Raw genomic sequence first — 15,807 nt, 5'->3', positions numbered from 1 at the left:
TATTGAACTTCATTCCTAAGACTGCTTGCAGTTATGTCCTTCAATACAATCACGTTTCGCAGACATGTTTTCTGTGGGATATTTTTCTTGGAACTTTTGTTCAACTTTTCATTTGGTCACCATGTCTGTGTCAAGTTCTTTCTTACAGAGTGAAATTCTTTTGGTTCAGTTCCACTATATGTATCCTTTCCATAATAGGACCTTTCTTTCTACAAAATAAAGTTAAGGCCTACATTTTGTACCTTGCCTTAACAAACTTAATACACTTGATTTTTTATTCAAAAGCCCCTTTGACTTTGGTTACCTTTCACAAACTTATGAACACGTGAATCTATCATTCCATATTAAGATTTTCGTTGAACCATGATCTGTACTGCTTTGTGACAACTGCCTACATTTCTCAATCCTTACGCAACTAATCCTTTTTATCCTCAACTCTTTAAGTAATTATCCATTGATGTGTGAACCTTCCAAATTTGGCCGAACAACTGAATTATCTTTTGGTAGCCTACTATGAGAATTGACATTTATTTGATTCCATATCATATTCATTACCTATCTTATGTTCTTTCAAGCTCCGTGCGGATGATCATAACCAATTGTTATATTTCAAAATCGGTTCATATCTAAGTTAAGACTGTTTGACTAAAGTTTGTGTTAGGAGAGTTAGGAGTAGTAGCTCGACTTTTACACGTCATGCCTTTGGAGAACGTTGACATAATTTTGGGAATGGTTTTGCTTACCGAGAACCACGCAATGATTCACTGTAAAGAGACACAGATTTCTTTTCAAACCCCTGGTGACGAGCCGGCCATCTTGTATGGAATCTCCATGAACCGACGAACCTCCATAATCTCTGCTATGCAAGCAACCACGATGATAAGAAAAGGGCGTCCGGCATATTTTGTGTATTTGAACGGAGAGGAGAAGAAGGAGTTGAAAGTGGAAGACGTGGCAGTAGTACGAGACTTTCCCGATATGTTCCCTGAAACCTTACCAGGACCACCGCCTGACAGACAAGTGGAGTTTACCATCGACTTAGAACCCGGATCTGCGCCAGTGTCGAAGGCACCATAACGAATGGCCCCTAAAGAGTTGGCAGAGTTAAAGATTCAGTTGCAAGAACTGTTAGACTTGGGTTTTATTCAGCCTAGTGTGTCACCGTGGGGAGCGCCAGTGTTGTTCGTTAAGAAAAAGGATGGCACGATGAGGATGTGCATTGAATATCGTGAGCTCAACAAGTGGACTTTGAAGATTAAGTACCCGCTACCAAGAATTGACGACTTGTTTGACCAACTCCGAGGAGCGGGTGTATTCTCGAAAATGGACCTGAGGTCGGGATATCATCAACTAAAGGTCCGACGAGAGGATGTGCCTAAGACTGCTTTTCGCACTTGTTATGGCCATTATGAATTTGTCGTGATGCCATTTGGGCTGACCAACACCCCGGCCGTCTTCATGGACTTGATGAACCGAGTCTTCCACAAGTATCTCTACAAGTTCGTGTTAGTCTTCATCGACGATGTTTTAGTATACTCAAAGAACGAGGAGGAACATGGATGGCATCTACAAACAGTGTTGGAAATGTTGCGAAAGGAGAAGCTTTATGCCAAGTTTAGTAAGTGTGAGTTTTGGTTGACTCGGGTGAACTTTCTTGGTCATATTGTGAAGGCAAATGGAATTCAAGTAGACCTAGCAAAGGTGGAGGCCGTACAGAATTGGAAATCGCCGAAAACGCCGAGTGAAATCCGCAGTTTCTTGTGATTGGCGGGATACTGTCGACAATTCATTGAAGGATTCTCTAAGTTTGCGAGACCGATGACGCAACTGTTAAAGAAAGGAATCAAGGTGGTTTGGACGCCAGAGTGCGAGGCGAGTTTCCAACTGTTGAAAGAGAGATTGACTACAACACCAGTCCTAGCGGTACCAGAACCCGACAAGGACTTCGCCGTCTATACTGACGCGTCGAAAGTAGGACTAGGATGCGTGTTGATGCAGGATGAGAAGGTGATAGCATATAAATTTCCGACTCATGATTTGGAGTTAGCAGCAGTGGTGCATGCACTGAAGATTTGGAGACACCATCTCTATGGAGTGAGATGCGAAATATATACGGATCACAAGAGCCTCAAGTACTTTTTCGAGCAGAAGGAGCTGAACATGCGACAGCGACGTTGGTTAGAGATTGTGAAAGACTACGACTGTGGTATTCGCTATCACCCGGGCAAGGCAAACGTAGTAGCCGATGCTTTGAGTAGGAAGAACCAACCGCAATTGGCTTACATCCTAACGCAAGAAGAAGCGTTGATTCACGAGTTCGACAAGATGAGATTGGAAATAGTGAAAGCGCCCGAGACAGTAGAAACCAGATTGGCGACACTAGTGATTGAGCCAGATTTGAGAACCAAGCTCATAGAAGCCCAGCGACGTGATGAGAAGTTGGAAGAATTACGTGTGAAGGTGAGAGCCGAGAAGCTTGATCATTACCGTGAGGAGGCGGATAATGCCTTGACGTACGATGGGCGATTGTGTGTGCCGAGCGACGAGACGTTAAAGGAGGAGATTTTGAGTGAAGCGCACGACACGCCTACACCGCACACCCGGAAGCACGAAGATGTATCGGGATTTGAAGCAACGGTTTTGGTGGAATAGAATGAAAGGGGACGTAGCGTCATATGTGGAACGATGTCTAGCATGCCAACAAGTGAATGCCTTACACCAACGGCCATATGGGAAGTTACAACCGCTTGAAATTCCCGAATGGAAGTGGGAGCCTCTAGCTATGGATTTCGTGACGGGTTTGCCAAAGTCACAAAGGGGTAACACCGCGATATGGGTGATCATCGATCGACTTACTAAAAGCATGCACTTCTTACCGATTAAGATTACTTATGGCGCGGACAAGTTAGCAAAGCTGTACGTGAATGAGATTGTGCGTTTGCATGGAGTACCAAAGACTATTGTGTCCGACCGTGATACGAAGTTCACATCAAAGTTTTGGATGAGTTTGTAACGAGAATTGGGCACACAATTGAACTTCAGCACTGCTTATCACCCGCAATCGGACGGGCAGTCAGAGAGGACGATTCAGACGCTTGAGGATATGTTGCGAGCCGTTGTCCTAGATCGAGGGGAAAGTTGGGAAACTGTTCTACCGTTGGTTGAATTCGCTTTTAACAACAGCTACCAAGCAACAATCGATATGACTCCGTATGAAGCCTTGTATGGTAGGAAGTGTCAACCTCCACTTTATTGGGATGAAGTTGGCGAGAGAAGATGTTAGGACCCAACGCTATAAAGGAGATGACCGAAATTGTGCATCAAATCCGCACAAGGATCGAGGAAGCTCAAGATAGGCAGTAGTCGTATGCTGACGTCCGTCGAACGGAAATCAAATTCGACGTTGGTGACAAATTATTCTTGAAAGTATCCCCGACGAAAGGAGTTATGAGGTTTGTAGTAAAGGGCAAGCTGAAATTGCGTTTTGTAGGGCCGTACAAGATTATCGATGAAGTAGGTCCTGTAGCATACCGTTTGGTGTTACCTCCCAGTTTTGGAAACGTGCACAACGTGTTCCAGGTATCGCAGTTGCGCAAGTATGTGTTCGACCCCAAACATGTGATTCACCAAGAGGAAGTGATCCTAACCCCCGACATGAGCTACGAGGAAAGGCCAGAAGCAATCCTAGATCAAAAAGTACAAGAGCTACAAAACAAGACGATAGCGTCCGTGAAGGTGTTGTGGAAGCACCATGGTCCCGAGGAAGCTACGTGGGAGTTAGAAGATAAGATGAAAGAAAAGTTTCCCGATTTGTTTGTGTGAGACGATTAAATTTCGGGACGAAATTTCTGTTTAGAGGGGAAGAATGTAACATCCCAAATTTTTGTGACTCTTCTTATATGTTATTCGAATTTTGGATTCTTGGAATTATGAAACTTTCGTTTCTATGTGATTAAGTGTTTTGCGTGAAATAAATTTTCGTGGTTAATGTGGAATGATGAGCTTGATGTTTTATATTTTCCAATGTGGGGAAATAATTAATAGGATCATGCATTTATATTTTTCGAGCCAATTCATTGGAATTTTCGGCCCCTCCACTAAATTTTGGAGGATATTTTATTTGTTTCCTAATTTGTGGAATCCCTTTTTATTCAAATAAATTCCTATGTCTAATTAATTGGGGATGTGAATATTTTTCTCCTACTTTTCTTCCATATAACACGCCCCCTATGCAATATTTTCCTTGTGGGAATTTAATTAATTGTTGCCTATTTTATGGGAGCCTTTTTCCTATAAATAAATTGCCTAATTTAAATCCTATTCTTTTAATTGGGGATTTAAATAATTTCCTTGTGCAATTCCTTATGGAAATTTTCGGCCCCCACCATTATTTTCATACTTGGAGATTTAATTTATTTTGTTCCCTTGTTTATGGAATATTCATCGTTTTATTTCCTAAATTGTGAATCTATTTCTCTCCAAGTAAATACCAAATAAATTCCTTATTGAATTTCTAGCCATAGTTTTCGAAATACTTGCCTTCCTTTTAATTGTGGGATTTTATTTATTGGCCTCTATTTTATTCCTCCACAATTAATTAATTAATTAATGGGATTAAACCTAGGACTATATATTCACCTAAACTAAACCCTAGCCCCCATCTCCCTCATAAATTTCGTGCCTCTCCTCTCCCTCTCCATATTCTCTCCAAAAATCCTCCATTCATCCTTGTTCTTGCATCCGTTGGAGTTTATTTTCAAGAGTCTCCGACGAATCGCCTCCATTCTTGTTTCTACCGTTCGTTTTCTTGATTCAAGAAGGTATAACTAAGTTTTCTTCTCATCTCCTTCATTGAAACTTAATCTTGAATCCTACATGCATATAGAGGGTGTAGGATTGATAGATCGCAAAATTAATCGGTGGGAAAGTGTGATTGCATGAGAACTTTGATAGTTATGCGTTTTTGATTAAGTTTATGTGAAGTTTGATTTGAATCTTTGGTGAATGATGTGGGTTTATATGCAAACATGATTATGAGGAACTTTTAAGCATGATTGTGTGTTATAAGCATGAAAAATTGGTATTTGTTTGATTGAAGAAGAAACCCTAAATTCGAAATTATGAGCCTGAAATCTGTGACATTCGAACAGTGGCTTCTGATGTATGATTGACCTATCAAACAATCGAAGTTTGATATGAAATTTTTACTGAGTGAATTTCAAGGTGTTTTCTGTGTCTCGTGTGAATTTCAGCCCATTTGGTCGAAAAATGAATTTTTAATAAAATTTTGAAGTTGACTGCGCAATTCTGCCAGAAACTTGTGTTCTCGCCAAGAAAGTTTCGTATTCTGTTTGACCAACCAAATGACCTCCGTTTGATGTGATTCTTGAACTATATGAATATATGAAGTGCCTTATGAGTCGTGTAAAATTGTCAGCCTTTTTGGGCATTGGATGAATTTACGGTGAATTTTTCAAATGAACTGCGCAGTGCTGCCAGAAATTTTATGTTCCGACCAGAGAGTTTAATTATTGATTTGACTGACTAAACGACGTGATTTCAGTGTGAAAATTTGTCTAGATGAACTTGAATGTGTCTTCTGTGTAGTGACCAAAATTTAGCTTCATATGAGGTCAGGTGTATTTTAGTGATTTTTACAACATGGTCGTACAGTTCTGCCAGTTTCTGCCTTGATAAAAATGACACTTATTTTCAAGTTTAAAAGTATTATATGATGTATGTATGTCCAAGGAACGTGCCTAATGATGTGATCACGTGTGATAAGTTGAAATATATTACGGTGTGTTTTTCCGTCTTTGTGACGAACGTTGGGTTGGGTTAATTGAGAAAAACGATGAGAGAGAAACGAAAGGACATGCATAGTAGTATGATTTTTGTGGAAGGCTGACTTGTGTTGTCGTTGACAAAGGTGATTGTGTATTCGTGAACTCGAGGAACGAGAGTTGCCATAAGTTGGATTGTGAATTGTTAAGCGAACGAGGTGGGCTTTCTTTTCAAATCTCTTTATTTTTCCGAAAATACTATGTGGCGTTATAAGGGTGGTTTAACTTGTTATGTCATACCATGGTTTGTTTTGATTGAGATTGTGTGCCTGATGCCTAGTTCGTCTGAGTTTACTCCGTTAGGCTATATGGCTGTGTTGTGAAACGAATTCGGGTCTGAGTAGGGCCGCAAACCCTATCAGGCTGTGTACACTGGTGGGATCGTGAGCCGTCCTTGCTAGTCGGCCGGTCTCGTGGGCGAATAGTGTGGCCACACTTTCGTCGCACATGGAATGATGATTGTGATTGATGGATTGTTGAGAAAGTGGGGAGATTATTTGACGGGCCAGTCTATGAAATGTTTTTGTGCTCTCGATGATATTTCTTTAGTACATATAAAACTCGAGATCACTGGTATGGATGACATAATTGTATAAATGTTTTCGGCATGAGCCCATTGAGTACAACAAGTACTCAGCCCTGCATATTTTTTTTCTTATGTGCAGGTTGAGCGGGATGTTGTGGAGGATGTTGAGTTGGCCTAAGAACCTAGGATGCGTTGTGTCTTCATACATAGGCGTTATCCTTTACTCTCTTTAAACCTTATTTCCGCTGCTATATTTTGAACTATGTCTCAAGACTTTGATCTTTTCCGTGTTGTGTTTGAACATGTATGGTTGTGTTAGGTCTTAACCAAGTGACTACGTTGACTTTTTGAAAATGATGTTTTCCTTGAATTAAACTAAATGCTCTTACTTTATAAAGTTAATTGGTTTTCTCTAAGTTATTTTTCTCCGCTGTTTCTTTTAAAAGTATTTTATCATAAGTCATATCTAAATAAATAGAAAAAAAAATTTAACCTTAAACTTCTTTAAACTAAGATGTTTTTCTTCCTTTAAGTTAATTAAGTTTTCTTTTTTTAAATTGTTATCCATGCATGTCGGTCACGATCGCCGCGCGGTTTGGGCGGTCGTGACAGAGTGGTATCAGAGCTTCGTTCTTTCGCTCTGGTCCGAGAGTCTTCTTTCACTTTAAGTCTAGAATAGTAGACCATAAACTAAAAGTATCACGAAGGCTCAACATCCAAAACATCACGCTCAACCAAGGACAGTGAGGTATGTTTTAAGTTGTTGATGAAATATGAGAACGATGTATAAGATTGATGATATGATGAGGATGGTTTGGGCAAAAGAATGCATGAGCATGTAATTACGTGATGACGTGATTTTCATTATTGAAATTCGTGAATAAATGATGTGATGACATAAAGAAGTTGAATGTGAGCGTGATTGGCATGATGATCTAAACACGTGTATTATGTGAAAACAATATCGTGATAGTATGAATATGTGGAATATGACAATATAATTTAAGCACGTGTTGTATGTACGAACATGATATTGGTATGGTATGAGTATGTGAGATATGAGCAAGATTGACATGATGACCTAAGTATGTGTTATGTGTGTGTAAGTGATATGACAAAAGCATGTGAGCATAGGATGATGGAGTGTTTTACATGAAGGATGAAGGTTGATGAGTTGTTTTGAGCATGTTGAAATTTTTGAGAAAAAAAAACAACTTTAAAAAAAATGTTGTTTCAAACGTATATGTGAAGTGCATGAGTGTTTTGTTTGGAATACAAATGTGTTATGAGTTTTGAAAGATTTGCATGGTTTGATATGTAAAAGAGAAAAATGTTATTAGTTTTATTTTTAGCTTTCTGTTTGTTGGTGTTTGTTTCTGTGTAGCATGTTTTTGTTTTTTTTTTTCTTTTTCTTGTTTCGTACGCATGTTGACTCACACTTAGTCCGTTGCACGGCCTAAGTGTGAGGAGTTTTATATATATGTGTGTTTTGTTGGTCTGTTTAGGTTTTCAAACTCTCCCACTTAGCCTACTCCATAGTCTAAGTGTGAGAAGTTTTAGTTTTAATTTGTTGTTTCTGTATGTTTGTCTATGTGTCCATCATACTGGTCATTACCTTTTCCACTTCACAGCCTTATCTGAGGGCAGACACTTGTGAAGTGGGAGGGGGGACGGAATGACCAGTATGATGAGTATGTGTATATGTGTATATGTGTAGTTTTTGTGTTCGTGCTTGTGTTAGTGTCCTGTTAAGTTTAGTTTTTTTTAATTTGTGTGTTGCTTGGGCTTAAAACTCAACCGTCTTGAGCTGACGGTGAAGGGAACTGAGGGAAACAAGACATGCTGGAAAACCGAAACCACCCTCCCTAGTACCTCCTAGTCAGGATAGATGATGTGAGTATGAGAGAAAAACCCATACTTAGAGCCAAACGCGAAAGCCCTTTTCAAATGTGAGTTATAAGCTTAAAGTGGAACCACTTTCCACAAATATTGAAAAGAAAGAGAGGCTGCCACAATTTGCCTAGGATGAAGTGACCACGGGTAGCAAACACTGAAGGCAGTAGGAAACCCCCCTCTGTTTAAAAAAAAAACCACCTTTAGAAGGGGGAGAGAAGAAGGTATAAGGGTGGCGAAGCCACAAAGGAAAAAGAAAAAAAAATAATAAAAGAGAGAAGAATATATAAAAAAAAAAAGAGAAGGAATAAGGGTGGCGAAGCCACAAGATGATACTAACCAGTTGGAAACCCAAGCCAGAAGCGCCAGCTAAGAAGCAACTGATCAGAAGCCTAATGCACACAGTTCCCCCCCACATCAATAAAATATAAATTTTGAAGACTTAGAGCCTTAGGAACATCTACCCCAAAACACTACAACCCAATAGCCCCATTACAAGCCTTTAAGCCCTTCAGTAGCTGCACGTGAGATCCAAGTCCGAAGCAAGTGTGGTTGAGCATATTGAGAGAATGCGGTCCTAACATTCCTGGTGAGGTATGAGAGACCGAGTGAATCTAGTGTTTGGCCGAGAGTTTGGGCGATCTTGACAAGCGGATATACTGACCAGGAAGGAATGGGGGGTGGCAGAAGTTCAAGGCTGTCTAAGGCCGGATTGCACCAGATCCCGAGGTAAGGGATGGTTGAAAATTTAGCCAAATCTTTGTGTTTTAGTTTTATTTGTGTTTGTGTGTTTGTGTGTTTTTTCTGTGTTTGACCAAGTGTTTTTCTTTGCGTCGTTGTAGTATAGAGTCTAGTTTAGGTAGAGTCGGTCAGGGGAGTAACCAGGCTAGAATTCGACTTATTCCTTTTTGTTTGTTCTTCACGCTTGAGGACAAGCATGTGGTAAGTGTGAGCAGTTTGATAAGTCGTATTCTAGGCCTAGGTTACGGGTCAGTATGATGTGCATAATTGAATTATATCTGCAAAACTAGTTGCTTAAGCGTGCAGGGTAAGAGTTCTAGCCAGTAGGCAGAGATTCAGACACTTCAAGTGGAAAGGGCGTCAGGACGATTACGTACTGACCAGTATACATGCAAAAATGGCTCGAGATGGAGAAGGAGGATAGCTGGGACTGCTCAATCACAATTAAGGGCAAAGAAGTCATTTCACCGCAAGGTCTTACCCTAAAAATCAAGGGTAAGCCTCCCTATAAAAGGAAGCCACTTGGAGAGAAGAAGTGGGGGGTTCATCATCATCACTTTTAGGAGAGTTCTCTCGGAGTTTAGTCTTTCAGCCCATTCCAGAATCTCGTTCCTCGCCACTGCCATGGTCACTTGAAGATCTAGATGTTCCCGGAGTTCCAAATCGTCCGTTCCAGCCAGCAAGACCGTAGCTTAGAGATTTCATCGGCCGGAGTGGCAAAACACTTTTATTCGCTTTCGTAGTTTAATTTACTTGCTTTCCTTACGTTGGATCTTTGCTTGCTTTTGGATATTTTCTGCTTTTGAAGTACTTGTTGAAGATCTGAACGTGTTTATGCTATGAAGTTGATTTCCGTTTCGGTTATTGTGTTGATTTATTTTCCTTCCTATTCCTCCTAGTTAGCTTAGATCTAAGGTTCTTTGGTGTTTTAAGTGCTGAATCTTTTCTTTCCTTGTTTCCGTCGCAATTTCCTTAGTTAAACGTGGAACTGTTCGATCGTGAGTGAATCGCTGCATGTGAAGTTTAGTTTCAGTGCGTTTCGTTTCCTGTTGACCAGTACGCGGAGTTGCAGTTTCTGTGTTTTGATTTCAGATTTGGTGTTCTTATTTGTGGATCTGTGTTCACGAATTGATAAACTGTGTTTCTGTGTTGAATCTGGAATTATTTTCTGATTTTAGTTTGTGTTGTTGGAGAAGATGATGTCCAAGTCTAATGTTGGGGACCACTTTGCTTTTTAGATGCTTTTTTTGCTTTTGTCCTTTACTTTTTAGTTATAACCTGCAGATCTGTCAGCCTAGTCACCATGACTACCACTACCCTCTGAATATTCTGTCTAGCCCAAAATAGAATCCCGTACTTTCCAAATATTTTCTGTTACAAAAATGTCTACACTTCTTTCCCCATTCTAGTCAGTAGGAAATTACCTTTAAGTTCTTGCCTAGGTAGAGACTCAACCCGAGCGTGGTAGCTAACCAACCCATCCAGAATATCACCACAATAGTTTTAACGCACCATCTCTGTGGGATTCGACCCTTACCACCACTATACTGATCAGTAGGAGTGGGTTGAGGAATTTTTGAAACCAGGGTCTAGGCTTAGTTAGGATATCTATCCCGACCAGTAGGATATATCCTTGCTTGAACGACACCTAAGCGCCCTGAGCCACCACCACCGTTTCAAAGAACTTGATCAATTGAGGTGAACGCATGTGTTAGGGTTTTGTATACTAGAAATCACCTTTCGAGTGATTGGATACTGTAGTACTTGTTATTTTCCAATGAATAAAACAGATTATTTTTGTCATAATGTTGTTATGTTTTACATTTAATGGTTGTTTATTGCATATTTAAATATATAAGAACGTAACAAAGTCTAAGTCTTTGTTCTAGTAGACCGATTGTGGGCGTCGTCCACTTTAAGGTAACACGGTCAGTTCTGAACAAAGAAAAAGAAGAATTTCACAACCCAGATAGGCCTAGACTACCTATCGTGAAAGGTTGCAATGTCAGTCCGATTATTTCTAAGCCTTATTGAAATAAGATGACGTTGGTGTGGTATAGCACTGAATGGATCTAACAGAAAGACGAGTCTTTATGCTATCTACTGAAAGACGAGGTCTTGATAATAATTTCTTAATCAATGTACGTTAGCATTGAGCATACGATATTGAGTATCTACTACTTTGACTTACCAAAGGTGCGGGTTTTTCGTAACCCAACGATCCAGGTATATTGGGTAGTGGTGATCATTATCTAGCGGTGCTAGGATTGCTATTACGTTGAATCGTGCGCGAGGAGAGTCTCGTTTGATAACATCCACAAGAGGAGCTCGAAACAAGGTTTTATTATTCGGAACCTAGCTAGTTGGAGTTTGATTACTCTATGAATAATAAATAAGAGTTTCTTGCTAAGTCCACTCTTGGAGATTAAATATGTTGATTAATTAAGTCCATAGCAGACATTAATTAATTAATGGATGTTTCTATCTTAAGCGCGGGAAATAAATTAAATACAATTAAAGGAAACCCGGAATACTTGTAATTTCGGATTTGGAAGGCAGTGCAATATTACTTGTGTAGTGGCTGCTTGTAATATTCCAATATAAGCTTATATTAAATTGTGGGTTCAATTTAATTAGTAAAAAGCTAATTTGGTGAGGCCTGATCCAAATTCTTCCTTAGATCTCTGACTGGGCACAATATGTGACTTATATAAATATGAGAATAAAGGAGACAGAAAATACAATTTTTTTAAATAAAAATTTCGTCCCCCTCTAGAGAGAGAGTTCGAAATTTGTGTCTCCTCCGTGAGCAGTTTCTGTCTTCCATTATTCGAGTCCTAGTACGTTGGTGAGATTTGCCCATACAAATATCAGTGTATAGTCTGGGACACCAGTCAGAAGATCCGAGGTCTTGTATTGAAGATCTTCAAGTGGAGATGGAACAAGTCATCATCGATTCTTGATTGAATCAACGAGGTAAATTGGCTAATTCCGTAGTGAGCATGTTTTAGGGATTTTATATGCTAAAGCATGTTTTAATTCAAGTTATGAGCATGATACATGTGATAATTGCGCGAATAGAATTTGTCTGAATAATCTGCTAAATAGATCAAATTCATGTGATCGGATATTTATGCACGCTTCCGCTGCCAACCCCTTCAGTATGACCAAGACACTTGATCAAGACAGGGACACACTTGATCAAGCGAGCTGAACGAATGAGATCCAAAACGTGAAACAAGAACTGGTCAAAATAATTGTTGCGAAGGAGAGTGGCAAGATATTAGAAGTCCACGTAATAGCATCAAATGCTAAGGAGGATTGCAAGCTACCATTCTTGGAAGAAAATTAAAGATCACTCATGAGAGATGTGTTATGTCTCTGGGGATCAGCGACTCCAATTCTGAACAGGGAACTTTCAGATGAGGTGGAGGTTTTATCGTCCGGTGGAGGCGTTATTGCTGATCAAGGAAGTGATGGAGGAGAATCTGGGGATGATTCTCGGAGTCAGAATAATTGTATACTGACAAGAATAGTAAAGATTGGTGCTAGCAATAATGTTGCAGACAATGAGATCAACAAGTTCAAAGGTTATATGAACTTAGTAAATTTGAAGGGAAGATGATCAAGGATGGAGTGGCCAGACAAAGGTCATTGAAGAGAAAAGGAAAGTGTTTGAGTCATCTCAAAAGGTGGAGGATTGTTAGGATATTTTGATATGATAAAACACTCCAACAATCCAAGAAACTTGATCAAGGGGATTCAGTGATGAAGTAACTTGATCAAGGGTGGCGGTTGGAAGTTTGCAACAGAAAAGTCAGTTGCAACGATTAGTGAAGAGCGGTTGACGGCGGTTACAACCGAGTGTAAAGAGTGGTTATCAAGATGCGGTTACTTGAAACTGATCTTGAAGCATTGAGCTCGAATTACTCTTCCTATAAATACTGATGCAAGCCGCAGAGATCAGTAAGCAAGGGCAGCTCCATATCAGAGAGAGATCAAGTAGAGAGGAGAGGTCTCCAACTGTGCATGTGTGCTCTCGAAGCGAGACGACTTCGAACGAGTTGAGAGCGTTCTTTACTTGTAAATCTCCGAGAGATATGAGAGTGTTCTTTTTCATTGTATCCATAGTTGATCATTAATGAATTTCTTCTCATTCTGTCAGTGGACGTAGGCTTACGCCGAACCACTTATATCTTTGTGTTCTTGAAGTTATTCTCATCTCAAATTGCCGGTTGCAAATTCTTGTTGTATGTTCTTGTATGATCTTGCTCCAATCGGTTTTAACAGATTCCAATAACCCTTCCAACGGTTCCTTCTTGATGCTTGACAATTAAGCAGATCAATTTGAGAATTTAATCCCCATTACTTGCATTTTGAATGCACACCATTTAAGAACCATCAATTTCATTAACTCTCTCACTTGCTCCTACATGATATATATACATCCTACATCTACCACTAACCGGCAACACCTCTGATACATATTTCTCTCCAGACATGGATGGTTGCTGCATTTGTCAAAAGAACAAGGTAAACTTAGTTTAGATGGGTTTGGGGACTTTACGAGCAGCAAGCATGTCGACGGCGGCTCAACGCGAGACTATGTTACCAGTCCACGAACGGGCAGCACGGGGCAGCTAGCAGTGGCTGCCAGAGACGACGCCAACTGCACCGTGAACGGCGGCGGCGGTTAGGGTCTGGTCTCGACGCAGCACAGGAGCAGCGGCACTGTCCGGGAATAGAGAAGTCGCCCAAGGTGTGTAATTGGCGACGGCACTGTCCACGAAACAGATGGCTAGGAGGCCACTACGACGTCAGCGATGGAGCACCGAAAATTGGAAGCTGACGGCGTTGAATACACTAGAGAGAAGGGAGAGGTTGAGCTCTGTGATTTTGGATTTTACGATGGAGAGAAGGAGATGAGAAGGTGGATTCTCTTTCTAATAATCAACTTGTGCCACCTTTTAATATAATTGAGACTTGGGTCAAATATTGAACATATAGGGGCTGCCAGATTTAAACTGTTTGGATTGATTTTACAAATGGAAGTCTAAGTTGGGCCAAATTAATTAGTTGGGCTGAAAATAAATGTTCAAGGTGTTACGTACGGACGGAGGGTGGTGCGAATGGCCGGCCGAGGCGTCGCCCGCGACGCCTCGAGCGGCCACAAAATAAAAAACGGCTATCTCAATAAGTTAAGGTTGGAGTAAGAAATCTGGAATTTAAGCAAACAAGGTAGGTTTTCTTTTAAATAAACAAAATATCTTTGAAACATTTAAATTCTTAGTATGTTTTATCTTGCGATATTTTATTTTGCTCATTGCCTATCTGTTTGTCTAGAAAGGGAATCAACCCTATTAGACAGACCAATTTAAAGAAATCAAATTCGGGTTTGAGTCTGGGATGAGCCCATACTCAGGCTAGTGTACACCAGGGACCGTGAGCCATCTTTCGAGTTGGCCGGTCCTTGTGACTGTGGAATGTGGCCACATTCCCGGCACCAGGAAAAGGTTCAGATATGGTAATTGTTCCAGAAAAAATAGATCACGCGATCACAGTTTTTACAGAGAAAAGAATTTAGTGTTCTCGGGCATTTTAAATAACCCCGAGCTCACTAAGTGATGGCTTGACAAAACCAGTTTTATGGAAAAATATTTGGCATGTGTCTACCGAGTATATCAAATACTCAGCCTTGCATGTGTTTTCCCTATGTGCAGGTTGAACGATGATGACGATGGGCGGTGTTGAGCAGAGACGACATATATTCTTTAATAGTGATTTGGATGCATCGTGTCTCCATACACGATGACATTCTCTCTTGGATGCTTCCGCTAAAATAGTATTTCTTTTGAGTTTATGTAATTGTCAAGATGATACTCTGATTTTATTTAAGTTATTTCTACGATTTCGAGCCAAGTCCAATTATACAGTTGTTTTCCCCCTTCTTCCCCGCTTATTTAATCCCCCACTAGTCACGAACAACCGTTCTTTCTATCCTTGGAAAGGGCGGGCGTGACATACTTACCATTTATGGTAAAAGTGAAATGTGACTCTTATTATGAGACGGACCAAAATGACAAAATATGACTCTTATTGTGAAACGGAGGGAGCATATCACTATACAAAATTTTTGCAACTACAAGTTTCTTCGTGCTAAAGTCTTCGGTATGGTACTTCTTGTCATGTATCTTCCGTAATATTTTAAAGGTCGAAAGTCGACCTATAGATTAATGTCCAAGCCATTCAATCTACTCCATCCGTCCCCAAATTTTGTCACAGTTTGACCGGTTACGGGTTTTAAGAAATGTGATGGAAATTGGGTCGAAAAAGTTGGTAGGATGTGAGTCCTACTTATAAATTATTAGTTTTATAATAAAATGTAAGTGAGAATAAGTTATTGGAATGTGAGGTCCACTGCCAAAAATAGTAAAAAAGTGAAATGTGACAAATTTTGTAGGACGGACGGAAATGGAAAAATGTGACAAAATTTCAGGGACGGGGGAGTATATTTCTTGCAAAAGAAATCGCATGACGTCAAATATCATATGTAACATTATAAGTTTCACAATGGATGATAACCACGTACACACATAGATTGATATACCGATAAGATGATATGCTACATACCTTTGTGAACACTATTCTCGTTTGATGCACGTTTAGTATTGTTCGTTTCGATTTATATGCTTAGTTTGATTCTAATACATTAAAAAATGTTATTGAAATTTTTTATTTCATAAAATTCATAAAAATCAAATCGGTTTTTACTTGTTTTTTATAGTTTCAAATAAATTAATAACA

This window comes from Salvia splendens, chromosome 6 (assembly GCF_004379255.2).
Source record: "Salvia splendens isolate huo1 chromosome 6, SspV2, whole genome shotgun sequence".
NCBI lineage: Eukaryota > Viridiplantae > Streptophyta > Magnoliopsida > Lamiales > Lamiaceae > Salvia > Salvia splendens.
Note: the sequence above shows the minus strand (reverse complement) of the source record.